At 42.9% G+C, this 27205-nt stretch overlaps 1 protein-coding gene across 3 annotated transcripts in view; it reads left to right on the forward strand.

Moving 5' to 3' along the window:
• The window catches only part of ATP8B1 (ATPase phospholipid transporting 8B1), a 109071-nt gene that overhangs the window by 22803 nt on the left and 59063 nt on the right, over positions 1-27205 (forward strand). The window contains exons 1-2 of one of the 3 annotated variants that reach the window (XM_036419462.2): positions 6559-6580; positions 9112-9113. The exons of the other annotated variants lie outside the window; for them this stretch is intronic. The gene's annotated coding sequence lies outside the window, so the exon portion shown is untranslated. Of the gene's footprint in view, positions 1-6558; positions 6581-9111; positions 9114-27205 lie in introns of those variants that run through there. 3 annotated transcript variants of the gene reach the window in all.

A 27205-nucleotide genomic window follows, 5' to 3' on the forward strand; every position in this document is an offset into this window, starting at 1 on the left:
CCCCATGGAGAAACATGCATGGCCGGGAACCCAACAGCCCTTGAGAACCCAATCCTGCCCACAGCCCTGTGAGTGAGCTTGGAAGCAAGGGAATCTTCCTTCAGATGCTGAAGCCTTTTTTTTTTTTTTTTTTTTCTCTTGAGAGAGAGAGAGAGAGAGAGAGAGAGAGAGAGAGAGGAACATCTATGATGAGAGAAAATCATGGATCAGCTGCCTCCTGCACGATTCCTGCTAAGGATCGAGCCCGCAACCCTGGGCATGTGCCATGGACTGGGAATCAAACCCTGGACCCTTCAGTCTGCAGGCTGATGCTCTATCCACCAAGCCAAACCTGCTAGGGCCAGATGCTGCAGCCTTGGCTGACACCAGACTGTAGCCCTGAGAGAGACCCCGAGCCACTGAAACTGAGAGCACACTTATGTTTTAAGCTGCTAAATTTGGGGGAATTTGTTATGCAGCAATACATAACTAATACAGGAACAGAGACTTAAGGCAAATGTTCCCTCCTCCGGGGAGCTCACCATCCAGCTTGTAAGCTCCATGGTTGTCTAGCATCACAGGTAAACCAAGATGTGGAATCGTCAGTTGTTATTTTTGTATGAAGGGCTCCAACAAAAATAGCTTCCAAACTTCAGTTTTGTTTCACATATTTTTTCTTTGTTTTTCAGTTGAATTTTATGAATAAGTAATACATGCAAATGATACAACCTTCAAAAGGTACAAAAGTATATAAGTGTATAGTAAATGTAACTGCCCCCTTCACCCTAGTACCGTGTCCCTTTCCAAAAACATCAGCCATTACCAGTTTATTGGTCAACCTTCTAGCATTCAACTTTTCATTTACAAATGTGTACATACATACATACCACTCCACCCACAGAACAGAACAAATGGCAGTGGAATTTCACTTTCAAGTTCAACTTGAAATCAGGAGGATAGTTGATCCACAACAGATTGAAATCTTACATAATTTCTGCCAGTGGATTCTACTCTCAACTTAATAGGTAGTTACCTTGAAGAAACCGTTGGAAACCTTTGAGAGAAAGGAAGATAACATGTCGCCTAACGGCAGGGCTGGAGTGGGATCTAAGAAGCCGTCTGGTTTGTCCACTTGCCTTGGGGCAGGACAGTATTTACAACATCAGGGAGGGCTGCTTTCGAGAGGCTCCTCAGGGAAGTGCCTTGTTGATCTTTGGGGAAGGAGGTAGGGAGAGATGAACATACACTCCCCATCAGAAAATGTCCTAGATCACTGTCCCAGCTGATCAACTTCTCCCTCACTTCTCGCCAAGAACAATTAGGGGTGTCTGTGATTTGCTTCTGATCACTTTAGGGAACCAAGCTGACTCCTGGTTAGAAGTGGAATGAGCCCTGAGAACAGGTATGAAGAGGGAAGAGAGGGCATAATCTTACTGGTTTTCTAGTTCTTTCTATTGCCCCAATGGTGGAGACTGAGTAACCGTTGGTAACTGTGTGGGTGGTGTCCCAGGCTTGCCGAACAGGACTTGCCTCCTTCCCCGCTGGCCTTGAGACCTTGGCCACACATCTTAACCTGTTCATGTCTCTGTTTCCCGCCTGCAAGGTGAAGGCGTTGGAACCAGGTGGCGAAACACTTTCAACAATGGCGGAGGTCTAATTAACATGGCATACCAAGATTAATTAATGCTCTAGTAGAAAGGCTCTGTATGAATATGAAGTGATATTATTATTACAGTCATTACCTTTAAAGATTATAGGCCGAATTCCAAAGAAGTCGCAATGGAGGTAAAAGAGTAATTGGCCATAATTCAACTGAACACAGATGTTAGTTTTGTTTCCTTAGTATCGACTTCAGATTGAACTGAGTCATAGAGTGCGTTCACCTGACTTGGTAAGCCAAATCACAAGATTAGCCAATCCTTTGAATTTGTTATTCAGAGAACCACAGAAGAAAGCAGCCAGAAATAATGATAACAATTATTATTCAGTGACTTATGATTCTTTTGATTGGAATCCAGGGTATTGTTTATTTCTTGTTTTCCCACCGTGACTAGATATTACCCTCCCCCCCCTTTTTTTTTTACTAAAGGAACTCACAAATGGATTGATTTTAAATGAATGCCTACTTATTTCATTGCTTCCTGACAGAATGTCTTTTGTACCAGAAGAACCAATTGTTCTTTCTTTTAAGCCACTCATCTGTGACCCTGATGATATGGAGTGAGAATTTCTCTAACTGTGTCGTCCCTCCCCCTACCCTTCCCTCCTGCCTCTACCCCTCCTTCCTTTCTCTTCCTTCCTTCCACTCACTTACCAAACATGTAGATTCTGTTTCCAGAATCTAAAACCTCTCACTACTTACCAACTATTTCTTATAGTGCCAGGCACCGGTCTAGGTGCTCTGGATACAGCCAGGAGAAAAACAGTGGGGGAGGAACAAACTTTCCTTTACCCCAAGGTCCTTCTGGCTGGTCTAATAATCAAATAGACATGAGGCTGATTAACAAGAGAAAACCAAATTTAATGCATATATGTATAGGAACCCCCGCAAGCATGAGAGAGTCAAGCTCAGAGACAGAAAGGGAGCCAAGATATACTAGAATCTGACATCCTGAGCTAGGGATGAGGTCATGCCCCTTGGGAGCTTCACAGGGTCACTGAGGAAGATGAGGGCAGATGTTTAGTAAGTGAGAGTTTGCCTGGCCTCATTGGTGGGTCAGAAGGGTTATCGCTGACCATCTCTTATTATGGGCAAGGGCCCTAGTTCTTCCAGGTAGTGAAAGGGAGGCACTGGGGTTTCTCTTGAGCCTGAAGCTAAAATTACCTTTAGCTTAAAACAATCCACATACCACAGAGGCATATCTTGGGGTGGCTCGTACTGAACCCCACCTGACAAAGTCCCTGCCCCCCTGGAGCTTACACGCTCGCTTGGAGAGACAGAGAATGAGGCCTCTAACAAGCAGTGTGTCGGTTGGTGATAAACGCAGTGGCAAAAATCAGCTGATACACAAGGAGGCCTCGTTAACTAGGTGACTTGTCATCCAATCACGGTATCTCTAACATACCTATGTATGCAGGGCTCTGCTCTTGGTGCTGGGAGTATATCTGAACAAAAACCCTAGGAAGCATGTGTGCTGGCAGGAAGAGACAGCTGGTACGTGAACACATTTTGGAGACTGTTAGGAGGTGAGGGTGTGGGATGGTGTAAAGGAGGGTGAGGGGCATGAGGAAGGTGGGACTGCACAGTTCAAGTACAAGAGGTCGTTAGGCAATTCCCCTAAAACAGTGACATTTGAGCTAGGGCAAGGACAAGACGAGGGGCTGAGCTTTGCTGTGATCACAAGAGAGTGTTCCAGGCACAGGGAACAGACACTGCTTGGCCCCCAGAGACCCAGGGTCAGGAGGGTCAGAGTGGCTGGAGCAGAGTGGGTGAGGGTGGTGGAGGTGAGGCTGCGAGGTTAAATGGCACATGGAAGTTGGGTTTTGCTCTGAGAGAAATGAGAATCCTTAGCAAGCTTTTGAGCAGAAAAGTCACATGATCTGAATTACTTTTTGATAGAATCAGTCTGCCTTCTGTGCTGAAATTAGGCTGACACGGAGCAAGGACAGAAGAAGCAGTTCAGGATGATGGTGGCTCAGCCAGGTGGCCAGCATGGAGGTGGTGGGGTTTTTAGATTCTGGAAACAGCTGGAAGGCAGCACCAATGAGGTCTACTGATGGCTTAGGGACAGGGTGTGGGGGGAGAGCAGAGTCGAGCAGGACTCCAGGTGTTTGTCCTGAGCACCTGGAAGAATGGAGTCACTTTTTACTGAAATGAGGAAGACTGGGCAAGAGTGGGTTTCAGAGAGAAAGCGAGGGGTTCCGCTTTGGTTAGGTTTGGTTTAGGTTCTAAATTTAGCTTCCTCTGGTAATGTGGAAACCACCTTCCTCTTGAGCAACATGCCAGGCCCATTAAAATGCTGTTGCTGAAGGGTCTCTCAATGAGAGGGTAAAACTAAGACTATTTCCCATTCGAGCCGCTTGCTCTGCCTGGGTTACAGCAGCAGCTACCTGAGCTAGAAGCCCCGAATCTTCCTGGATGTTTGTCCTGCCTGAGCCCTTGCCCCAACCAGCTGAGCTGTGACCCACTGCTGCCTCTCTCTCTCTCTGAGAGGTTCTGTGGCCTCCTCTCCGCCTGCACTGCCTTCGCCCCGTCTCTATCATCCAGAGGTCAGAGGACCGAGGGACTTCCTGCCTTGCCTTGGCCACAGATTAGCATTGCTTCTCTCTCGAGTGCAGGGTCAGGGCCATTTCCAAAGTGCAGGTCTGATCAGGCCAGATCCTGTTGAAGAGGCTCCAGGCCCTTTGCACAGTCCCTGCAACTGTGCTCCCTTCTCTTCTGTCACCCTGCATATGCTTCACATTCCAGAGTGACCTTCGTGAACTAACTTCTGTGGGACACATCCCTGCCTGTGTCTTCCCTTTAAGCTGCAGAAGGACAGGAGCCATGCCTCACCACCAGCTGAGTACCTGTCCTGTGGTTTGGAGACAATTGTTTTCAAATCATAAGCCTCTCGTGGCTTGTGCTTACTTAGCACACAAGTTCCTAACGCCTCTCGCTGTGAGGCTTCAGCCCACACTTCTGCAGCCCCCTCTGCCAGCCCTCTCTTCCTTCGCCCGTCTCCACTTCAATAACTCAATGAAGCCTGTGTCCTGTTGTGCCTTAGAACTTTCACTTCCGCGGTTTCCTCTCCTGAGATGCCTTTCTCCTCTCTCTTCCAATCTCCCAACTGGACCTTCAAGGCTCAACTCAAAGAACTTTCCTCTTTCCTCCACCTTCTCTACAGTCCCAGCTCATCAAGTATAATTGACAGCTGTCTCCTGTGGATTCTCCTTCTAGCCATCTGTCACACCGAATTATGGTGGGCATTTGCCAACTGTGAGCATAGGAGGACGAGGCCATATTTCATATATATACTCTATACATATATATACTTCCTATACCATAGGTCTTTACATTTCTCTATACTGTATGCTATTGTCTTTATATATGATATATGTAACTAATAATTTGTTTATTGCATTGGTTTTTGGGTTAATAGAAAAACAGTGGCATTTCACACTTTAGCAGGCATGTTCCTTATGAGGAATCTTAACTCTTTTGTAAAACACGGGTGTAAGCAACAAAATCACAGGTCGGACTTCAGAGAGCACAGGAAGGATTTTGTGGTGGGAATCTGAGGCTCTCCATCTGGTTTATTTGTTTCAAAACTAAAGGTACAGCCTGCCTATTCCTTGCCACGTATTTTATCATCAGTTTCCAGCCTCAGGCTGTATTGCCTCCTGAGTTTTTTCTAGTTGTTTCCCAAGAAAAGTGCTGAGAATGTGATTAGTGCCCTTGATGTGATTAGAAAACTAACTTGTCTCTTTGATACCATTCAAATCTTCATCATTATTACTTTTTTTGTTAATCTTCACCAAGGATATTTTTCCATTGATATTTTAGAGAGATTGGAAGGAAGGGGAAGAAACAGATAGAGAAACATGGATGTGAGAGGGACACATCAATTAGTTGCCTCCCACATGTATCCCAGGGATTGAGCCTGCAACACACGACCCTTCAGTCCAAGAGCCAACGCTCTATCCATTGAGCCGACCTGGTTAGGACATTCAAATCTTTAGAGACTGCATTATGATTAGCTCGCTGGTTTTTATCAGCAGGAATTCCGGTGATATGTAGGCCTGGGAGCCTGAGAGCAGACTGCCTTTACTGGTGGCCTGAGTGAATCACGAGCTCTTGACAGCTCATCATCACTTACCATGAAGGGAGTTCCACAATCAACTTAAAGTGCTGACACCTAAAAATGACTCCTCGCTGATTTTCGGAAGTTTAAGTAAGGGAAAGCTGATTATCTCAGATCATTCAGGAATTACAAAGATGAATTGAAGGGTCGGAAGTAAGGCAGAATTAGAATCTGGAGCACATTTTCCTGTAGAAATAAAAAACTTTTACCAGGAGTCTTTTTGAACATGCTCCATGTTTAAATTGGTGCTGTCTGCCCACGTAGAGTTGAGTGAGCCTGAGCAGAGAAGAGTAAAATGCTGTTTCCCAAGGGGAAACTCAATGAACGGTTCTATCACTTTGTACATAGGGGTGGGGAACCTTCTTTCTGTCAAAGGCCATTTGCATATTTATAATGTTGGGCTAAAGACCCCTCTGGTCTCTGGTTTTGATCGGTGGCGACCCCGAGAGAGAGCCATCATGGGCCAGACAAAACTATCAACTTAAAAATTAGCCTGCTATATTTGGTTAGGCATTTAATTAACTTATCCCTGATGCCTTGGCAGGGCCAGACCAAATGATTTTCAGGGTCTTATGTGGCCTGAGGGCCAGACATTCCACACCCCTGAGACTAACTTCACCTATGTGTTCCTTAGACATAAAATAAACTTGGAGAGTTTTCTAAAAAAAAAAAAAAAAGAAAAAGAAGAAGAAGAAGAAGAAGAAGAAGAAGAAGAAGAAGAAGAAAATGAAGACGTAAGGCAGAGAACAGAATTGTTTGAAATAGGAGATGTGCCAAACACAGTGCTGAGGAGTGGACTAGATCATGCTCAGTAAAACGTTAGTGGGTGAAGGACTGCTAACCTATCCTCTAAAGTAGGAAGGTAGTAGTTTGTCTCTATTTTGATTTTATGGGGTAGGTGTGCGAAAAGATTGACCATATTAACTCCCTCATCAGTTGTACCAGCACTGAGTCAAAATTTCCTCCTGATAAAAATAAAAGTCCATATCCCTAGTTGAGCAGAGACACTAAATAACCCATGTCTGACAATCCTCTTTCGGTTCTTCTACTTCTCTTTAGCAGCAGGGCATGTTGGGATGTCTTCACCTAAAGGCATTTTGCCATGAACTTGAAATCTGCTGCAGCAGACAGGCTCAATGTACCTGTTTCTTACTCCTGATTTGTCCTTATTTTCCCTCTATATCCCACCTTGACTGTCTACTTCAGGCGCTCCTTGGCTGTTTCCTGACACTGGAGATAAAGCACATACTACCTGCTTCTTGCTTTACCCTGGCATGCCCAGCAAGTCCTACCATTCCTGATTTTAACAAAGCCAGCAATTGGTAAATACGTGATCTTCCATTCTTGGCAGTTTGGAGTATAAAAGCTGATGGGCATTCTTAGAAAGGCTCTAGCCTAGAGAAATAGTTTTAACCTGAGGAAGGATTCTATCCACAGGGCATGGAAGAGGAAGCCAAATAGATCTTGATTTTCATCTCCTCAAAGGGCAGATCCAGGCAGAGATGGAGCATAGGAATAAGGGGTTCCCCTGAGGGCAGGCAGAAAACAGAGCTGGGGGAATGGGGTGGGGCCATGGAGTGGGGGGAGGGGGGTTGGGGGGGACGATGGAGAGGAGGCAGGAATGGGGTGGGGCCATGGAGTGGGGGGAGGGGGGTTGGGGGGGAAGATGGAGAGGAGGCAGGATGCCTAGGCACTCCTGGGCCCCTCTGTGGTTTTGAGCAATGCAGTCACACAGCTCTATTTCTTTCTAAGATGCCCCTCCTTTAACATGTCTGGACTCTCAGAACGCTGAACAAAGGCTGCGTGTGGTCTGGGTACTTTCCAAAGCCACCTGTGCCTTGGCCTGGGAGGGCCAGCTAACCATTGGGAACTCACCTACCAGATTCTTCATGGAGGCTTGGGGCTGGGCTCTTGGGTGTTGCCTCTCTACTCCTGGCTGGTCAGTTACTTCCGGAGCAGCTGAGAAAATAAAAACACCTCTGGCTTCAGAAATCAGCACTCATCCCTGGCTTCTTAGTTTGTTAGCTAACTTAAAATGAAGGGTTAAACTTTTCTCCTGGGCGTGGGTCTCATTTCACAGCATAACTCATTTCCTCCCTGCATCAATTTCCATTTCTGTCAGATTTGTTACCCACTTGGAATGCAATATGTCTTGCCTTTTATTTTTAGAACTTAGAGTAAGAATTGGCTCTGTAATAATATGAAACCTACCAATTAAATAGCAAGAGAGGAAAAGCCTTAAAAGCTTAACTTTTTTGGCTTATAAGAAGTCAAATGGCCTTTTATAATTTTAATCCAGGGTGTATTATCCTTCCTCAATTCCTTTGGCCAGTTATTTTGAGGATTTAAAAATGGCTTTGGAGAATGAGTGTGATTCTAGGATTCTTCTTAGTGGCCTGGAAAAAATATGCCTTTTATCTCCTATGTAAGTGATATCAGAATATTTGTAGCTTGAATATATATTGTGAGGGACTGCCAGTTATCCGTGTTTTTACTCTGTAATTAAAAAAAATTGATTTAGAGCTGTGTGTGTGTGTGTGTGTGTCTGTCTTCATGTTCATGAATGATGCCCAACTCAGTTGCATGCTGGTTTAACGCCGTAAAGCTAAGATGCCTGGCAAGTCTTAGGTATTATACAATCCTGCTTATGTATCCTGGACCACTGCTGTCCAATAGCACTTTCTATGATGTGATAAAGGTGCTCTGTATCTAGCCACCAGCCACATGTAGCTATCAAGCACTTGAATGTGGCTAATGCAATGGAGGAACTGGCTTTTCATTTCATTTTCGTTTAAATTGATATAGCCTCACAGCACTAGTGGCTGCCTGCATGGGACCTCACAGAGGACTGGACAATTCTAACCTGAAACACCCTGTAACTCAGGCATCAGTTAGTTTTCTGAAGAACTAGAGCTTCTGTAGGGGGTCAGCTAGGGTGACTAGAATCAGAGGGACATGGGACACAGGCCACTGCCCACTCCCCAACTCTCCAGGCAGTGTCTGCTGGATGGAAGCACTCCCTGGGACAGAATGATCTAGCCTTAGCTCTGAGAGTGTAAATCCTTTAATGCTGAAAGCCCTTGAAATCTTCCTGCTGCTTTGAGGATAAACTCTAGGCTCCTTAATGCTTTGGGTTATCTGCTCACCTCCCACTTCCTTGCTCATCACTTTCCCTGTCACCCTCTGACGTTCCATCACACGGACAGAATTGCATCCATCGCATGGACAGGCTGTGTGCCTTCTTACCTTGAGTCCTTTGCAGATACTGTGCTCTCTCTCAGATATTAGTATGACCTTTCCCTTCCCCTCACTTAGCTCACTCCTACTTGGCTTACTGGTCTCAGTTTAGATGTCAATTTTTATGGTATCTCCTCTGGGAAAAGCTTTCTTGACAACTCCTAAGACAGGCACCCTTGCTGATATATATCCTAGGTGGACCCCCATCTTAGCACCCAGCATGGTTGATTAGAATCATAGAGTATTTGTCCTTTTGTGACTTCTTTCTTTTCTTTTCTTCTTCTTTTAAAAAAAAAAATTATTTTTAGAGAGAGAGGAAGGGAGAGGGAGCAAGAGAAACACCAATGGGAGGTAAAACATAGATCAGCTGCCTCCTGCATACCCCCTACTGGAAGTCAAACCTGCAATTCAGGCATGTACCCTGACCGGGAATTGAACCAGCAACCTTTAGTGTGCCCAGGATGATGCCCAACCATCTGAGCCACACCAGCCAGGGCATGACTTGGTTATTCACTTAGCATAATGTCCTTGAGATTCCCAGTATCACAGCATGTGTCAGAATTTCCTTTTAAGGCAAAATATCCCGCAGAACACAATAGATAAATATTGGTGAGTATTTATTCACCAATGACACTTGGGTTGTTTCCACTTTGGCTATTGTGGAAAATTCTGCTTTGAACATGGTGTTCATAGATGGCCCTGTTTCCCAGTCTGTTTAAAAACAGTAACAGTAACAACAAACACAACTGGAGGTCCTTCAGCCTGCCTTTTGGGCTGGATCAGTCCTCTGTTTTCTCTTGTTTCAAGAAAATCCTTTTCTGCAAGCTGCCTGCCTGGGAAAGTGAAGCTATTTTTATGACGTCATCCCCCTTCAGTAACAGAGGTGCTCCGTGATTACTGATTCTCGAGCATGTCATTTCAGCCAGACATACTGACCCTTTTAAATATTTTCTGTAGAACAGAAGCAGTTTTTTAAATGGAGAGGAAAAATTTAGTTAGAATTCATTGAATACAACTTTTGGTGTGTGAATTGGATCTATTTTTATTAGTTGTTTTTTGTTGTTGTTGTTTTTTGGGGGGGAAGAACTTTGGGCCTTTTAATGTTGGTCTTTAAGGGTCCTAATTTATGGTGACAGGAGAAGATTTTACTTTAGGTACATGGTGAGCACATGGTGCAATATACAGATCTTGTAACCTAGAATTCCATACCTGAAACCCATATGTTCATGTTGACCAATGTCACCCCAATAAAATTAATTTTTAAAAAGTTTGTTTTTACATCTTGGTGAACAAAGAGGATAGCTAGCATATGACCGTCCTTCCTGGTCAGAAATGTCATGAAGGGGGAAAGATTTTGCTGCAGGATTAAACTCCAGGATGTGGTTTCCTCAGGGGCTGTATCTTGTGAAAGCCACTGGTTTCTCTTTCCAGGGTTCAGTTCGGGGAAAGTGAGAGAGAAGAGGTGGAGGTGGAGGTGGGCTGACCATGGGGGAGGCCTCAGGTACCACTAGAGCTGGCTCTGCCCAGTATCATGTTCCCAGCCATTGCATTTTGTGGACAGGACTCTCATTCACCCAGATAGGATAGGGACTGAGGTTGAGCCTCTCAGATATCCCATCCATCCAAGGCCTTATCTGACAGAGATTGTTTTTGTGTCATATTAATCCCCTGAGAGTTTTAATTATGATATTAGTATACTGACTTCATTTGTGGCTTTCTTCCTTTTATATTTCTGTATGCTCATTAAAATCTCCAAGGTGAGAATCATGTTTAGTCATTCTTTTTTCTCCTTGACTTTGTATATTGGAGAGATTGGCCAAGTTGGAAAAGCCAAATACCACATTACTAACCATTTTCTTGTTGGTGAGTAGAGTTTGGAGTGCAAGTCCTCTCCAGGGCCTTTGAGTTTGGGTGTGGGCGACAAAGCGGGTGAACTCCTAGCAGCTCTCCTTCTTGGTAGGGAGGATGGGAGAAGTCACAGAACATTAGCCTTGAACTGCAGATGGCTTGCCAAGGGCAGGGCTGGGAGTGAGTTTTCCAGCAGTGGTGCTGGATTTGTTTTGAGTCATCCTAATACCTTCTCTTCTTTCCTGGTTCCTTTTATGGCCATTGGACACAACTGCCAGATATCTGTCAGGGTTTAAAGGTTCACAGAGTGATCTTTTTATTCTCTATGTGTGAATATTTACTTAGTTGTTACTATTGGGGCCACCGTTTTAGATAAAAATTTTGCCAGTCCTAAGTCCCTGGAAAGTCATAAGTATCTTATATGGAGATTAAGAAATTCACTGTAGCCCTGACTGGTGTGCTCTGTGCATCGCAAGGTCACCAGTTTGACTTCTATGTCTGGGTTGTAGGTTCGATCCCCAGTTGGGGCATGTGCAGGAGACAATTGATCAATGTATCTCTCTCACATTGATGTTTCCTTCTCCCTTCCTCCCTCTCTCTCTCTCTAAAAAAATAAATAAATAAATAAATATATATATATATATATATATATATATATATATATATATATATATATATATATATATATTATTCTAGCCCTGCTAAGTTGGTCCCCTAAAGGCAAGCCAGACCTTAGGACATGGAGTGGTTGATGATGACTCCTGTCTTGAAGAACAGAGAGCAGAAAGGGAGCAAAGCACAGTGGAATCTATAAATTTCTTTAAAAAGTTTTCCATGACAATGATTTAGACACATATTATAATGTTTCTGTACTTTGTAATCAATGTCTGAAAAGTGAATTTTAATGATTTCCAGGAGGTTTTAAGTTAGAAAAACAAAGTACAAAGGAGCATACATATTCAACTTCTGTTTAAGAAAGATAAAATTAAGAAATATATATATATATAAATATATATAAATATATATTATATATATATAAATATATATAAATATATATAAAATATATATATATATATTTATAAAAAGAATAAACAGAACACAGTGAAGCTGATTACCAACCAGAGGTGGGTGGGGACAAGAAGGGGCTATGTGAGGAAGAGCCACTTGGCCAAGTACCTTTTAGCAATGTTTTGACTGAGGAGCATGTTAATGTTCTACATACTCAAAAAATAAATTTGAATCAATAAAACATGAAGGTGTGGGGAACCCTAAAACTTAAAAAGTAAAATAAAATGAATGAACCCAATTGCATTTCAAATGAATAAACAACCACAATGAAGAGGAAAAGAAGGAGAAAAAAAATCCAAGGAACTATGGAACTATTTTACTAGAAATGTTCAGTCTTAGACAAAGTGTGGGAGAAAGACAAAAAAAAAAAAAAAATCCTAAAATATTTTAGTATGTTTTCATAGTAATATTGGCAGAGCAATTCTGGAAAAAAAATTGATGTATGTTAGCATTAGCAAATGAATAAATGTATTGATATGGGTAGCCAGGCTTCTCACTAAGGAAAAAGGGATCTATAGGTAATATGGAATGGGAGAAAGTGTGGGGATCAATTGGAATTGGAAGTATTGGTATGAACTCATTTCTGAAATATGTGCATGCAAAAGCATTCTCATGTAACATATATGCATGTATATGTGCTGTATGTGTAAAATATATGCATATACATGTCTATCAATGGGCCAAGAACTCAAGCCACTCTAGTAGTAATGAGCACTCTGGTGCCTAGATCTTGGTCTCTAATATCATTCCCCACTAGAAGTAACAGGACTGGACAGAAGAGATGCAATGAACCTGGAGCATATTGTACCTGCTGCAAAGTATATAGAAATGTTCAAAGAATGTTGTGGACCTGTCACAAGGACATATGTGCCAGCTTGAAGGGACTTCCACTGGCCCAACCTGGGACAAGTTGAAAAGGAAAGTTATTATGGACAACAAGGTATTAAGAACCATTGGGAAAAATAGAGTGTATATATTCATACTGAGAACCAAAAGATAAGTAGACAAAGGGAATAAGGGAGACACTCCTTACAGTGAAATGCTCAAGTGACTAATACATGCAGAGGAAATGCTGGAGCTGGGGTGTCATCCTGGCATAGACATCGTAATGATGGGATCAGGTAATATTTTCAGTGGATGCCACATCTAGGAGGGAGTCTTGATAAGGAGCAGGACATTGGCATTGTCTTCAAGTGTCTCCCCACAGATTGCAAGTTTTAAAAAACTTCAGTGGAGAAATCAGATGAAAATTAAAACACCAATGAGGAGTAGAGGATGTCTGTGCCTCCAGATGTGATGTCCTGGGAAGGATACAGCATCACCAGTGCAGTTTCCAGCAAGAATGCATGGCCTGGATTCAATCATGAAGAAGCATCAAAGCTCAAATGAGGAACATTCTGTTTTGTTTGTTTCTTTTTAATAAGGGTGGGTGGGTAGGAAGATAGGAACTGTACTCTTTAAAATTGCCAATGTCATCAATGACAAAAACAAAATAGGTTATGGGAATGTAACAGATTAAACGAACTGGCCATTTAAAGTAATTTCTGATTCTAGACTGGATTCTGTCGGGAGGCAAAATAATAAAAGGCTAATATGCAAATAGAGTGAAAGGTGGAACGACCGGTCACTATGACATGCACTGACCACCAGGGAGCAGATCCTCAATGCAGGAGCTACCCCCTGGTGGTCAGTGCGCTCCCACAGGGAGAGTGCTGGTCAGCTGGAAGCAAGGCTCACAGCTGGCAAGCACAGCAGCAGGGGTGGCAGGACCCTCTCCCACCTCCATGGCAGTGCTCAGGATGTCTGACTGCCAGTTTAGGACCACATCCCCTAAGGGCTCCCAGATTGCAAGAGGGCACACACCGGGCTGAGGAAGCCCCACCACCTAGTGACAAATTTTATGCACTGGACCTCTAGTAATACTATAAAAGACAGTGTTGGGTCAATGATAAAAGGCTATTAGATAGCCTATTAATGGTAAATTGTCTTATGCAGCCAACTTATGATTATGTCTATGTAAGGAAATGTAAGAGACTACTCCTAAAGGATTTAGGGTAGGGAATGTGCTATAACTTATCCTCAAATGGTTTGGAAGGAAATTCACACACATGCACGAAAGTGACCTATGATTAAAGCAAATGGTGTAAAATGTTAACAGGTGAATCTGGGTCAACCAAAAAGAACAAACCAAAAAACAAAAAACAATTCCTGTTGTAGAATGGTCCGTGGTTCCATAGATGGTATTTTTCTTTTATCTTTTAAAGAAGTTTATGACAAATTTGTGGCTATCTTATTCTAATCCAGATCACCCTATATTGATTAACGGAGAGGGTGCCTTTGGCAAATAAAGGATTTGAAAACTACCCAGATCTATCTATCCTGCCGGTTGATAGATATTCTTGGTCCCGTGCTAAATGGGGACAAGTGAGCAAGAGTGTGTGAGTTAAAAACACCAATTGGGAGCAAAACAGACTTTGAATGCAATTCCAGCTTGCCACTTGCTAGTTGTATGATATTGTGGGAATCACTTAGCCTTCTCTATGCCTCAGTTTCCTTTTTTGTAAAACAGGAGTAGTAAGAGTATTTGAGGGGTCCCAATTCAGTTCCTGAAAGGGCTAGGGAGGGGTCCAGGTTGGCTGGGTGGGGAGTGTGGCACTCAAAAGGGGCAGTTACTGCCCAGCCCCCAGTCTTGCTCAAGTGTTGCCAGATTTATCAATTTAAGAAAATTTCAGAAATCAGGATTTCGTGCAAATCAACAGATTTTTAAATGCACTGAACCACAGTTTAAGTAAACAAGAAACCCTCAGTGAGCCAAACAACACACATCCGCCACGTATTGGTTTCTGCTCCAACTCCAGTGGGCACGTGGCGAGCACCACGTGTGTCCTGGGAAGTCTGGCTCCCGTGTGATGGTCGGGGGGTTGGTAGCATTGGAGAGCACCGCTGAGGCTGTAGAGAGGATGGGGGAGAATAGAGAATTTAAGGCCTGGAAATGATTGGGGTAGTGACCACTTCGGCCCATTCTTTCAACAGTTAAAAGTGAAAAACTCCCCGTGGGTGCTTGCCTGTGTAAACAGGTGAGGCCGTCAGGTGATCAGGAAGAGGCCCAGCCTGGGACCCACAGATAGTGAAGCAATCAATCGTTAAACATGCAGGTGATCAAGGATTAACTGTCCATGTGAAGTTGCCGAAAACCATAGGAAATTTTATCGAGGATGTTTGTCTCCGTAGGGGAAAAAAAAAAAGAAAAATTTCATCTCTGTTATCATCTTCGTCTTGTCCCAAATGTTGATGTGGTTTTTATAATGCACAGAATTTCACTTTTCCATTCCGATGCGATCCTAGGAACCATTTAATAAAGCGATTTCGATAGGAGCGTAACGTGTGTATAAGAGTCTGTTCGGCTCCGGTTCTCCAATGTACAATTACACATTGTTGATAAACAGCCTGAGACTATTTTGGGCCGCCTGGTGTAGTATGTCTCTTGTTGGCGAGACGTAACACCGTATATTGTGGCAGAGGTGTCGGATGTAGACGGTTTCTGTTTCTGGAAATAACACTTTCTCCTTCTGAAAAATCCCACTTTTATTCATTCTGCAAAGATAGGGGCTGCGAGGCGTTGGGTGTGTACAGTATTTTGCATTCTAGAGTGTGGGTTTTGTGACGCTTTCCCCCCTTACTCGGGAGAGCTGACGAGGAGGTAATGGATACACCCCAGGCTGCTTTGTTGAGAGCAGCTGGGAGAGTAAAATATTTAATGTCTCTCTCACTACTAGGGTGACATTTTCCTGCGGCCCGAGCATAGTGGGTATTCCCCTGGCTATCAATGATTCAACAAACGAAGGTACATTTGAGCCTCACCATGGGCTGGAGTACTTCTCAGCTGTTCCTGCAGTGAAGGTCTGCGCACACGTTTCTTCTCCTGGCGTGTAGTCCTCTCCCAGGAGAATAACCACGAACAGTGTTTACTGTGCTCTTCCTTTGGGTCTGGTTCTATTTCAGGAGCTTTCTATACATCCGCTCTTTTCATCCTCACAGCAGCCCTAAGAGGCAGGTGCTATTGTTCTACCCATTTTACAGATAAGCAAACCAAGGAACAGCAATGTTATTTAATGAGCTTTCTTGAGGTCTCCCAGCTGGCAGTAAGTGTGGCTCCAGAGCCCCACACTCTTTGCTACTAGAATGAACTGAGGGCAGGCTGAGGATGCCGGATCACTGCACAGCGAAATGACCTTGACAATTGGAAACTTGGGACTACTTGGCTCCAGGTTCAACCCTATGGCAACCCACTGTGTGACCTTGGGCACTCCCTACAACCTTTCTCAGCCTCAGTTTGCTCATCCTTGAAATGCGGATAATGACAACATTTTACTCACACATTGGGGGAGGGAAAAAATGTGATAAAGGATGAGAACGGTCTTTGAGCTAAAAAGGATTTAAAGAAAAGAGTTAAAATGCACAAAACCAAGTTCTTAGTGATCCAAAGAGCAAATATGCCTCCTCAGGTACCATATAGGAGGGGCTGCCCTAATTTATACAATGTTGTAACTCTGTGACATTTTGACTTCATGAACTATTTAGTGAAATTCCCTTTTTACTTTATTAAATATTAAATATTCAGTTTTCTTTAAAAAGATTTTTCTTTTAGCTACGAAAAGACTTGCTATTTAATATCTGAGGTCTTAAGACGGGCCAGTGGCCACACAAAGCACATGGTGCCTTCTGAGCCTATATTGTGAATTAGGGTACATGTGCTGCATAAGAGGGTGACTTAGTGTTAATACGTTGGTTTATTTTAAAGCTAGTTTTTTGTTTCTTATTTTTTAAATATTTTTTATTGATTTCAGAGAAAAGGGGAGAGGGAGCAAGAGAGAGAAACATCAGTGATGAGAGAAAATCATTGATCAGCTGCCTTCTGTGTGCTGCTTACTGGGGATCGAGCTGGCAACCCAGGCATGTGCCCTGACCAAGAATTGAATCGTGACCTCTTGGTTCATAGGTAAACCACGGAGCCTTACTAGCTGGGCTTATTTAATTTATTTGTTTGTTTATTTATTTATTTATCTATTTATTTATTTGAGGAATATTTTAAACATATATAAAAACATGCCTGGTTGAGGCTCAGCAGTTGAGTGTAGACCCAGAAACCAAGAGGTTACAGATCAATTCTGTTCAGGGTATGTGCCACTGTTACAGGCTCAATGCCTAGTAGGGGACATACAGGAGGCAGCTGATAGATGATGTTTCTCTCTCTCTCTCCCTTCCTCTCTTTAAAAAAAAAAAAAAAAAAAATATATATATATATATATATATATATATATATATATATATATATATATATATATTTTAAGCATATAAAAACAAGCAATTCTATAATGAACCCCTCTTGTTCATGGCCATCATCAATGTCTTACTCCTCTACTATACCTCTGTCTCCCTCCCCCATGTTATTTCAAAGCAAACACAGTCATTGCATCTTTTCATTCAAACTGGTTTTTCCATTTGAGTTTGTTTCACTTGGTCATAGCAGGATAGATTGTTTGCTATGTGGACTTTGAGGAAAGCAAAAATTTGCGTTGCAGTTTGAGTAATTAGATCACTAACTATAACTCCCCCGGGTGACACACAGCGATAGTTTTGCTGGTTTGTTTTCATTGGGTCCACTTTTACGTGGTCTTGGAGCTATTATCATCTAGAACACATGTGTCAAACACAAGGCCCGCGGGCCAAATCCGTCCTGCCAGGCCTTGCAATGTGGCCTGCACCGCGCTGTCATCACTGCACTCCGCTGCGTTTCCATCACAATGACAGTTTATGACTGTTCAGTAAACCATTCAGCCCGCGATTTAGGCTGGATTTTAGATTTTGGCCCCTTCTCTGATTGAGTTCGACACCCCTAATCTAGAAAATATATGGTTCTCTGGTACCTGACCCCAGTAGCAAGAGACAGGGCAGTGGAGGAGAAAGGATGCAGGACTTGGACTCAGAGGATGAGAGTCCTCTCGCTGTTGAACTCTGAGAACCTGGATACAATGGTGACCTTGAAGCTTGGTGCTTCATTTATAACATCCATTCACTTAGTAATTCTTTATGAAAAGTCTGCTGTGTGTCAGCCACTCTTTTGAGCCTTGAAGTTATCAGAGAATAAAACAAGAAGAATCTACTTTTCAGTGCCATTGTATAGATCAAGTATATTGATCTATATGAGAAGATGTTTTGCAAATTCTGAAATAAAATATTAAGGATACTATTACACTTATTTTCTTACTCTCCTTTTCACTTCAGTTCCCAAGTATTCTAGACTTATAATAATCTCTCTATATAAAAGCTTCAGTTCCCAAGTATTCTAGGCTTATAATAATCTCTCTATATAAAAGCTTCAGTTCCCAAGTATTCTAGGCTTATAATAATCTCTCTATATAAAAGCTGAAGTTACCGTTCGACCATACAACCAGTAGCTATGATGTGCATTGACCACCAGGGGGCAGACGCTAAGCACACAGGCATGGAAACATGGAACAGACTGACGAATCACAGAGGGAATGTGGGAGGGGAAAGGATAAGAGATTAACCAAAGATCTTCTATGCATACTAGAGGCACGGTGCATGGATTCATGCACCAGTGGGGTCCCTAGGTCTGACCTATGGGGATTAGACCAAAACTGGCCCAGTGGTGCACAGATTTCTGCACCCGTTGGGTCCCTTGGCCTGGCCTGTGCCCTCTCACAATCTGGGACCCCTTGGGGGATGTCAGACTGCTGGTTTTGGCCTAATCCCCATCAGCCAGGCTGAGGAACCTCACTGGTGCATGAATCCATAGACCAGGTCTCTAGTTTATAATAAACTATTTAAGTTTCATTGAGGAGAAAGATATCACTCATTCTATCATATCTACGCTGTCTTGCTGCATTTCTGATGAAAGAGATCATGAAGTTGCTCACATGGTGGATGGATACTTGAATCCCAGTATGGAGCAGTCTAGTTTGACATAATATCAAAACTGAGCTTCACAGGACCCTACAAAGTAGGCATTATTTTCATTTAATAAGTGAAGAGTCTTAGTGAGGATATTCGTCCCAAAGTCCTATAGGCAGTAAGTGGTAGAGCTGGGATTTTAGCCCTGTCTATCTTATTTTGTCTATATTCAGACAGGGAGCTCTCAACCATTTCCTGGTTCTGTCTCACCTGGGAAATAAGAGAAACAGGGTTTGGTCCTGAGCCTTTGAAATTTACACTCTATTGAAGACAAAAAGTTAAATAAATAAAAAACAAAGCAAACACAATACAAGGCAGAATACAGAGAATGAGCAGGGCAGAAAGTAACTTGTTCAAGTGCAAATGAAAAGCCATTACTTGGGGATTTGAGGAACTGGAAAAGAAGGAGAATGCCTGTGTCCTTTGTGTGCCCCTGGGTGGAGGCAGGAGATGGATGGAGGAGAAGGAGCCAGTGGTGGGTGGGTTCAGAGCAGGTACCCTAAGCCTCTAATTTCTAATATAGATGTGAAACTCCAATAATTTCTATAATGAAGCATGTCCGAAATCATCTGTCACCAGCTTTTGAAGACAACCGAGTAATCTCAGATTCCCCTCCTGACCAACAACCCCACTTGAGTGTCATTGATTCATTTCAGAATATATTAAACATTAATTATATTTATACCTGTTCTAGAGAGCAAAACGTACGTCCCATTCAAATAATTCCTCACTTATCGATAGTCTAAGTATTTAGAACCTGACAAACTTGAATAATATGTAAATCCTCCTATGATATCTGCAAACATCCTTAGGACAACATAGTTTTCTGTGCAGGGGGTTTGGGCTTTAGGAAGCTAGCTGCAAATTCACCTTAGTTAGACCTCATGGGTGAAGGAGGAAGAAAGAGCTGAGGCCTCTGAGCATGGTTTGGGGACCATGGTTGAGTCCAGGGACCCCCTTGCTGAGGCAGATCTGGCTGAGAAAACTTAGACACTTCTGATAATTGACTTGTTCAAAATCTGACAGCCAGAACAGTTAGCATTATGACTGTCTGTAGGAAACCCTGGAGACCATATGAGCCAAATGCAAGTGCTTCCAAGGGACATATACAATATTAATTACATGTTTGCTCTATGGTCTTGGTCCAAAACTCCAGGTGTGAATTCACCTGTCTGGGAAGAGTTTGTAATCTAAGTTGAGTCCTCTAAGCTGACTAAAAACAGCAGAGAAGAGAGTGTTAAGCATCAGATGTGGCCTTTGTCCCTAAACTTCTGGGATCCAGAGTTTATGAAGGTGTTAACTTCCAAATGGAATGAGAAATAAGGCTCGATGACCAATCAGAGGTTTTTATGAGACCATGGCAGTGTCTAGAAAAGATCTAGAAGTTATCCTAAGTATACATGATATGCCAAAGAGTCATGGTGCCATGTATACCCATGAATATTTGGAAAAAACCTGCCGCATGGAGGTTTAGTGAAAGCCAATGTTTGGAGTCTCTATGGGCACATAGTACAGGTCAGAGTGGCTCTTAGAGAACAAGACAGACGCAGACTGGACTCCAGGCATCTCGTGATCTTGAGGAGAGAATTGGAATCTGAAGTGTACGGATGAACTGGGAAAGAGCGATGGTACAAAGGACAGAAATTGGTATGTTTCATCTCTCCTGCTCTGCCTGACATGCAAACCATCCCATCTCTGTGCTCAGAAATGGCCTCTGGATGAAACGGGCCAGCTTTCATGCTACTGCTTTTGGTTTTGCAGTCACTTGCAAAGAGATGGGGTGGTAGCAAATCAAGTGTGGGTGAGCATGACAGTAAAGATATTAATACCCCAGTACAACTCTTCTTCCCCTTGAAACAGCTCTGTGACAAGTTTTAAGGAAGTTGGGGGCAAACAGAACTAGTTGAAACTTCACTGTATGACCCTGGAGAAGTCACCTGACCTCTATAGGGTAATCCTTTCTTTTGGGAATCTTGTAAGGATTCCATAAAGTAAGCTCAGCATATAAGTGACTGTTCAGTAATCTTTAACAAGGGGTGGGGAGTTATCACCAACTGTTGATTATTTTGGAATGAGAAACACACATTGAATCTCTTCTTTCAGAGCAAAACTTCAGTTCTAAAGTATGCACATGTATTATCTACAGAGCTGTAGTAATAGGGCCCCATTCTGACTTCTGTCTTTCCCCCTTTTCATATTAATATTGTTTCTATGGCTGTTGCTAGACAAACATCATCATTTATAAAACCATTATCCTGTTAGACTTTCAGGTGACTTTTATTCCTGCTTTTTAAGCTAACAATGACAAACATTTTGCATGAATAGTTATTTCACTGTTTATTTCTATTGGAGGGATTTCTGTAGATTATTGGGTCAGACATTACAAATATATGTCGTGTTCTTGGTACATAAAGTGTTGCTCTACTGTTTTTCTAGAGGAAAGAAGCAGCTTCCATGTCAACAGCAGTGTGTATGTGTCTGTGTGTGTGAACACTCATCCCGCTTGGCCACCGCCAGCATTTGATGCCGTCACTGAATATTGTTAACCTAATGGGCTTAAAAAGGGATCGGATGCTTTCATCAGTCTGCCTTTCTCTGATTGCTAGGGAAAGCAATCTTTCCCATATGTGTTCATGGTTTTCATTTACACATCACATCTGCCCCTGACCAGCCGCAGCTGTTGAATCTGAATGAGGCATATAAGTGGTCACTCTGTAGGTTGAAAATTTCCAGGTTCATGTTCAGGTCTGGAGAACTATGCTGATTCCTTTGTTTTCCTGTAGTGTCATCTGCATTAAATGCATCTAGCAATGCCTTGGTTACTCTTCAAACATTAAACTTAATTCAATTTGAATTGTTTTACCTCGGTTCTGCTTCCAGGCAGCTGTCCCTTGCAAAACCGCTATGATCTTATATCATTTAAGCATGAATAAAATGTATAAGCCTAATCAGGGAGGCAGGAGTGATGAAGTGAAAATGGAGCCATTGTCCCTAACAAGTACGCATGAAGCTTGAATGTGAAAATAACAGGGCTTTTCTCCTGGTAACTTTCAGAGTTTCTTATAAAAAATAATTGTGGATTGAGGCTGAGTCTCCAAAATAAACATCTGGGGAATTCTGGCATTATTATCCTATGGGAACCAGTTCCAGTCTCTTGTTTACTTCTTTTCTTGGTTTTCCAGACAAAAGAAGGGCAGCCCCACCTGGTCTTCATTTTATACACATTTTCCTGGTTGCCACCACCCTGACTCAGGCCTGTGTTCCTTCTTGCTGCAGCTGCACCCACTGAATGTTGCTGTCAAGCCTGATGCAGAGCTGCCAGGCTCTGTAGATGACACAACGGTGACTGGGAGGCTCAGGGTCCACTGTGACCTCTGGACGGTCTCCCTGTCTAGCTCTCACCTTCCTGGCCTCCCACACTCCCTCCTCTATCAGGTTCATCTTCCCGAAGCACCTTTTGGATCTCATTTCTTTTCTTGCAGACGCCTTCAGTGGTTCCTCGGCTGCTGGAACAAAGCCTTGCCAAGGCCTCATGGACCAGGGAAAGTGACTCCAGTCAGCCTCCACCAGCTCATGTACCTCTAAATCTCAGCTGGGCGGGTGACTCGTATCCTCCTGCTCCTACGTCTTGTCTGAAAAGCTCTCTCTCATCCCCCCCTGAATTCTTGGTCTCGCCTATATGACCCAGCTCAAAACACCTAGGAAGTGATTATTGACTTATGTACGTTCTATGTGATAGAAACTGAGAAGCATTTATGATTTTGGCACTTGTAGATTACAAAGGTAGCTTTATTTTGCTTGTCAGTTTCTCCATTTCCTTTGCTTAGGTTTTTCTTGGGACTAAAGGGGCTTTAAGTTGGTATGGAGAGAGGACAGCAGTTGACACTAGCAGTTGTGGAGCAGGCCCTGATGCCCCCAGACAGAGCTCGAGTTCTAGGCTGAATCCAGATGCGTTCTCTGTGCCACATCTGGACAGACTTGGCTCTTCAGTGAGGGGCCTGCATCCAATCCCAAACAATCTTGGGGCTTAACCCCTTCCCTGTTCCCATTGGTAACATGGCCATGATAGTGCTTGGCCACACATCTCAGAATAATTCCATGATAATTGTGAAAAATACTTAGAGAACTGTTAAGGGCTGCCTGACATTGCTGGGAAATACCATCAGCTTTACTAGGATGTGATGAGGAGCCCACAGCAGAGGTGGACCACATTACCCAGAAATCCTTTCGGTTTTACAGGAAGGCCCAAGATTGAAACTCCCCTGTGCTTTCCAGTGATAACCATGGAAGCTGTGAGAAGTGAAATGGTGGTCAGTCTTCTCTGTGGCTGAGGGTTCTGGAGTGGACTTTCATAGGATGGAGCTGTGGACCCAGAGGAGCCTTTTCTATAATGAGTAAAGGTCTGGGCTTAGTTCACATTAGTTACCCCAGGCTTCTAAGTTTTTAGGCTTCAGTTTGGGAGGAAATAAAATATATAACTCTCTTTGTTCATCATTTATAAAACCATTATCCTGTTAGACTTTCAGGTGACTTTTATTCCTGCTTTTTAAGCTAACAATGACAATAAACATTTTTCATTAATAGTTATTTCACTGTTTATTTCTGTTGGGGTTTAACAACATGAATACTGGGAACAGTAATCATGTTGTTTCTATAACAGTATAAAGTTTAAGTTTAATCTAGATCCTAGATAAGTTTTATTACTATTGCTTCATGAGATTCTTTGTCTAATTACAACTGTCATCAAGCTTGTCAGATTATGCTCTCTAGAGTATTGGGCAGATTCCAAACAGGGTGTGGCGTGTGTCCAGTTAACAGGTTCCCACTGCTCTTAGATGGGGTTGTTCTTCAGAATATGTTTGAAACAATAGTGGCCATACAATTATTATTACCATGGAGTTATTATTATTTATGATTAATGATATGTGTATTAGTTATTGCTACATACAAGTTACTTCAAAACATGGCAGCTGAAAACGACCCACATTTGTTATCTCATAATTTCTGTTGATCAGGAATCTGAACACTATTTAATTGGGTTCTCTGCTTCAAGGTCTTTCCCAAGATTACAATTAAGGTGCCAGCCCAGATTGGAATCTCATCTGAAAGCTGGAGTGAGGAAGGGTCCATGTGGTTGGGATCACTATAAGTTGTTAACATTCATCACCTCACATAGTTAACACATTTTTTTCTTATGAGAACTTTTAAGATCGACTCTCTTAGCAACTTTCAAATGTACAATACAGCATTTCCAGCTATAGTCACCATGCTGTATGTGTACAAAGTTCATCTTCTTGAGGGTTGTTGGGCTGACCACCCTCAGTTCCCTGCTGCCTGGTGGCTGGATGCTGACTCCATTTCTTGCCATGTGAGTCTCTCCATAGAGCAGCTGCTATCTCAGAGTCAAGAAGGGGAGAGAGCTGGCTGCCAAGAAGGAAGTTACAGCCTCCTGTAACCTAATCATGGAGGAGACATCCCCTTTTCTGTTGGATGAAAGCATGGCATTATGTCTAGCTCCCTCTCATGGGGAGGGGTTACACAGAAAGAGGTGGGATCAGTGGAGGTGTCTTAAATTCTGCCTGCTAAGTTGTAACTTATTATATTTAGTGTAGAGCATATAACAAAAAGCATACAGAGTCTAGAAAATATAAAAATATACACAACTTTATTACATCATGTTTGTTATATATTTATATTATCTTTAATAATAATAAGCGAATGAAATGAAGAAAACACATTCCAGCTCTACCTAGTTTGGCTCAGTGGATAGAGCATAGTTCTGTGGACTGAAGGGGCCTGGTTTGATTCCAATCAAAGGCACATGCCTGGGTTGTGGGCTCGATCCCCAGTAGGTGTGTGTGCAGGAGGCAGCAATCAATTATTCTCTCCGATCACTGATGTTTCTGTCTCTCACTCTTCCTTTCTCTCTGAAATCAATAAAAATATATTTTAAAATAAAGAAAAACACATTTCAGAAATATCCTTTATTGTTGAGGACTTTAAAAGCTGTAAAAACAAAAAAAAAAGATGACAAAGAATAAACAAAAATGAATACTGTAAACTTACTTCCTGTCTAAGCTTGGGTCTCCCTGGACACAAATCAAGTTACACAACAAAGATATCATTGATCTGGGATTCTTGGGCTCTCCCAGCCCAAGTTCTCATAGTGGCTGTGTGTGTACACAGATCATATCCCAGCAGTGACAAAACTCAACTATTTTTGTCCCCATTTTCCCTTTATTTGAATCTGGAAACCTGTGTTAGCAAAGAAAGTTTGATCTCTCATTCCTTCTAACTTCAGAGTTCTATTGCAAAAGCAGAAAGTTTATTCCTTTTGCCTGGATCCCCCTTTTCTCTCTCCTTCATCACCTCCTCCCCCACAAAGGGGACAGAGGATTTCATAGTCAAGTATTTGAAGATGACAAATGATGGATGTTAGGGGTTCAAGTTGGGAAATCCTGCTGTTTACCCCTCCTGTCTCCTGAGGTTCATGACTAAGAGGGCTGAGTGCTATAGGAGGCAGGATGGGAAATGAGGCACTGCTGTATTAAATGCTGGAAAAACCCCTAATCAAGCTCCAGTGTAAATAAGGTTTTGTGGTTCCTATTCTTCCCTCTGTTTCTTCCCCCACTCCAGACTCATTTTAGAAAGCCTATAGAAAGGTCTAGAGTCCACTAACCAGACAGCTGAATGGTGGAGGACAGAACACAGAGAAGGGGGACACTGAGGTTACTACTAGAAGGCAGACCCCATCCTGTTGTTGCCCACATGGGTGTTGCCCACATGGAGATGTCAGGTGGAAATAGCCCACACAGCAGCCCAAACACATGATAGAGTAACATGACTCCCTTAGTGCTGCAAGCTTGGGGCCCTCCCTTAGGAAGGAGCAGGTAAAGGGTGGACGGGAGGGCTGAAAGGTTTTGTCTGCCTTGGGGGATAGTCTTTGAGGCTTTATTTTGAAAATCTGTGTCTTTCCTGAGCACTGAGAAGGAGGGGTGGGAACCAGCCTGCAGGGAATGGCAGGGCTCTGGGGGCCTCGAGGAAGTCCAGTTAGAGTACATTTGTAGTATTTTAGGAGAGAGAGGATGGTTGTGTGCATTAGGGTGGTGGCTGTGGAACTAGAGAGAAGGGAAGAGATGGCAGGGGTGTGTTTGGGGAGAAGTAACAATGTCTCATAGCTGTCAGGCATTGTTCATTTATCTGTACTCCTCCATAGCCTAGAAGAAGTCTCATGCATGTCAGACTCGCAACCCACAGGACACATGCCTTGTTGATTTGGCCCATGTTAGCCTTTGAGTTTGACATGCTTGCTCTAGCCTAAGGGGTCTGTTCCCAGGGCCTAGTGTAGTAGCCTCACCAAGCAGGTGCTTAAAGGAGGATGAGGAAACACATGGGTGTCTGCCATGTGTGCTACAGTGGTGGTGAGAATGTTACAGTTTCCAAAGCCAGGGCATTCATAGTGCCTGCCTTGTAGGGATCATGGTTTGGACCTGGAAAGCTTTGGCTAGGGTTTCAAATAAATTAGTTCTTCCTTATTTTTCTTTCATTGCCCTAAAGTGACAGAGCAACAGTAGCCCCGTGTGTGGCTGTGTCCAAACTATACACACATGCAGACATCAGAGACCTTCCCACGCAGCTTTAAGCTCCCTGCCCGTGCCTATTGGGTCGCCTGCACAGATCTGGCCTGCATGCGTGCGTGCGTGCATGCATGCATGCTCTGGTGGGGAGCTGGTTGGTTGTGCGAGGCCTTGCTTACTTTGGGTCACATACTTGTGGTTTTCAAATCCATTTCTTTTTGTGTGTTTGTCTCCTCCCTGACCTCAAGGGCTGGATTCAGTCTTACTATGCGAAACAAGCATGGAGATGCTTAGAAGTGATGATATGTTTGCTTACAAAATATATCTATGGAATGCATTTAATGCCACTAACCTGTGCACTTAACGATGGTTTAAGTGGTAAATTTTATGTTGTATATGTTTCACTACAATAAAAAATGTTCATATAAAGTGCTCTCAGGCTTTATGATATTTTATATGTTCTATAATGGAGAGATTAGATCTTGATCCTGCTGCTTACCAGCTGAACCTCAGTCTGCTTATCTGTAAGACGGGATGATAATATCTACCCCACAAGGTTGTCCTGCTTGAAATAGTAAGTGCTTACCTAGTAAGTGGTAACCACTTTATTATTTGTGTTCTGAGAGACTTCTGGTGTAAGTTTTGCCTCTTAGAGTTTGGGAATTTTAAAAAGAGAATGTATAGCTAAAGCATTGATGCCACTATATTATAAAACCACCAAAAGGCCAATTAAATACT

The sequence above is a fragment of the Pipistrellus kuhlii genome, unplaced genomic scaffold (assembly GCF_014108245.1).
Source record: "Pipistrellus kuhlii isolate mPipKuh1 unplaced genomic scaffold, mPipKuh1.p scaffold_m20_p_6, whole genome shotgun sequence".
NCBI classification, from domain to species: domain Eukaryota; kingdom Metazoa; phylum Chordata; class Mammalia; order Chiroptera; family Vespertilionidae; genus Pipistrellus; species Pipistrellus kuhlii.